The sequence below is a fragment of the Phytophthora infestans genome, genomic scaffold (genome assembly GCF_000142945.1).
Source record: "Phytophthora infestans T30-4 supercont1.5 genomic scaffold, whole genome shotgun sequence".
Classification (NCBI taxonomy): Eukaryota; Oomycota; class Peronosporomycetes; order Peronosporales; family Peronosporaceae; genus Phytophthora; species Phytophthora infestans.
The window spans coordinates 3,802,774-3,805,893 of NW_003303754.1; positions in this window are offsets into that span (position 1 = coordinate 3,802,774).

The following is a 3,120-nucleotide window of genomic DNA, read 5'->3' on the forward strand; positions in this document are numbered from 1 at the left end:
CCTGGACGGTTTTCCCGATTCAATCCATTCGGTATAAATTCGACATCTTATTTGATCATATAAGCGGTTCACACGATCAATTGGGCATGATTGAATATTCTTTTTAAGGCGTCGCTCCGACGCCATCGTCATTTGCGTGCATGCAATGTATCCACTGAATATACCAGCCACGCTGTACGTTATCGGTCCCAGTGCCGATTCTGTAGCTCCGATATGTCGTACCTCCTGCTCCAAATACAAAATTGTTGCTGCCCGGGACATGCAGAGGTACAAGCTCGAAGACACTGAAGGTAAAGATGCATCTTGCTGCCGCCAAAGTGGGCTTGATACTCGAGGAGGAGATGGGCGATGCATTTGGCATCAATTTTGACGGGTGGACGCATGGCTCTACGCATTTTGTCGCATTGTTCTGCGTCTACATTCACGGTGGCACATTCTGTCGTCGATTGCTATCGATTTCATTAGTCGTTGAGGGGTCACAGACAGCGGACGTACATATTGATCACTTCCAGCGGGTCCTGGACCTCTACAACAAGACACTCGCCATGGTTTTGTTCGTGGTTGGTGATAATTGCTCGACGAATCGCTCAATTGCGATTAAACTGGAGGTACCCTTGGTTGGGTGTGCCAGCCACCGGCTCAACTTGGCTGTCCAACTATTTTTGAGCCGGTACGAGGTGGAGCTGGATCAGGTGAGTACGCTCATGGTACAGCTGCGGCACCCAAACAATAGCGCCGAGTTGGCGAAATTTACTGAGCTTCGCCTAGTTAAGAGGAACGCGACGCGCTGGTCGTCAACACGCGAGATGGTCTCCCGCTACATCAAAATCCGGGGCGATATTAGGAAGGTTAAAGCGGTTGAGGAGTTTCTTCCTTCTGCATCCGCCCACCGAAAAATCGTGGCACTGAACGAAGATTTGCGCGTGTTCGACAGCGTCTACAAGAAGTTGCAGGACGACGAGACTACGATGGCCGACACCCGATTGCTGTTTAATTCGCTCCTGGATCGGTTATTAGATTTGGGCTCCCACCTGGATCCCTCTTCACAAATAGTGCACTCACCGACTTTTGCGAATGCGGTAATTAAGGTGGCAAATGGTTCTCTATTAACAGCTGCTGAGGCCAAATCCGTCTCGAAATTTGCTTCGGATCGACCGACTGGCGTTGGCGATAAACGCAAGAGAGACTGCACTCCAGACTTCGCTACGACGGTTCTGCTGGAAGGCTCAGCAGCGCGCAGGACGGGCCGCTCGTCTGTGGTCTACAACGCTCTACTAACAAAGATTCCACCGACAAGTAATGCGTGCGAGCGTCTGTTCTCGCAGACGAAGCTTATTCTGACTCCGCAGAGAGGGCGGTTGGCAGATGCCAATTTTGAGGTGCTAACGTTTCTCCGTGCTAACCTTGATATGTGGAATGCAAGCACTCTCGTTGACACCACTGCAAGCGACTGAGAGGCGTTAATGAGGACGTAGGTTCGACGGTGGAGACGCATATGCCCAATATATTCATTATATTGCAAAGTTATTACTAATGCTTCAGGTCGTATTGCAGTCGCTATTACGCAGGTGATCGTTCTTCCGTAAAATAAAACATTTTATTATCCGATCCCTGGTTGATAGCGGCTGTTCCAAGCGTGATACTTACTACGTACGAGTGGGCAGATGATACAGTGGAACCATTCACGGTTAGGCTGCTACAAGGTAATGCCCCAATTCCGCTAATATCGTTATTGGTACCTCGAACGAGGGCTATACCTTGTGTTGCTGTTCCTTGGGTAATTCCTCTTATGTAAGTCAGGCGGTAATTGTTCTTATCGAGGTAAAGCGTCTACGCATACTGATAGGTAAGATACCCGTTCGCATCTAACGTTTAGATAAAATGCCGGATTGTATATTGGCGACTGGAAAGTCGGTTGAGGATATGTAAACCCTGAACTCATTTTGTTTAATCCTATATCGATAAGACGATAATCATGAGCGGTATCCCTGATTTCGATGCATCATTAGCGAAAAAGTTCAAGTCGGCATCGATGAAAGATATTCCTGATTTATCCCTATTCAGAATGATTGTGTTGGGAATTTCGTTCTCAGGTAAGAACAATCTCTGTATGTTCATTCTAAAACATTCACCACATGTCTTTGCCCATTTAACAATCATTGCTCGTAATTCTCATCAAGAGCTTTATGAGTATCTCCGCGATAAGCTTGATGAATTTATCACTTTCGCTGATCCTGCCTCACCTCCAAGTGTCGATCAGGTACAATGAGCTCTTACAAACCTGAACTTGTCATCATGGATGACTATAGCAGCGATAAGCTACTTCAGAATAACCTCTTCTCACACTACATGACCAGAGGGAGACATTTCAAATTAAGTACCATTTTTTTTAGCCACAGCTACTTTGCAACTGATAAGATTATTAGCTTGAATTCGGAATATGTAGCTATTCTGAAAGCCAATTCCAAACGTGATTTGGTTATGGTTGTCAAAGACTTCAATATTCGGGGAGTGGATGAACGAAGCATAGTCTATTATTACAATAAGGCTACTGAGAAGAAAGATCAGATGTTGTTTGTTGATTCAGTAAAAGGACAGCTTCGATACAGCTTCAATCAACCGATATCTATCGAATAATTTAAAAAACAATAATTGGATGAATATAGTTCGAGCATGGCCTCGTCTGTTAAGCTCGATTCAACTACACTCCTGGACACAATTATACGGCCACCTCGTCGAGTGCCCATAACTCAGTCAATTTTTATTATTATTTGACGGTGCGGTTTTCACACAAGTTGCAAAACATGCTTCAAAATAGCAAGGATGTGCTAACGCTCGCGGTTTTGCACGTTATAGGGAGGCTCACATACAAAAAAGAGATTTGTCAGGCTGGACACAATTTACGGCCACCATCGGCCCAATACGAAAATCTATATAAAATAAAACATGTGTCATTTTTACTGAGTTTCTGTGGGCGATTAAATGGACACTAGGGATCTAGAGCTCAAAGTAGTTGCATCGGGGTGTACACAATTGTATTATATGTAACGTGTTGCACTCGCACCTCTGCTTGATCGACATTGATGGAGAATGTTTAGCTAGTGTCAACACTGTTTACAC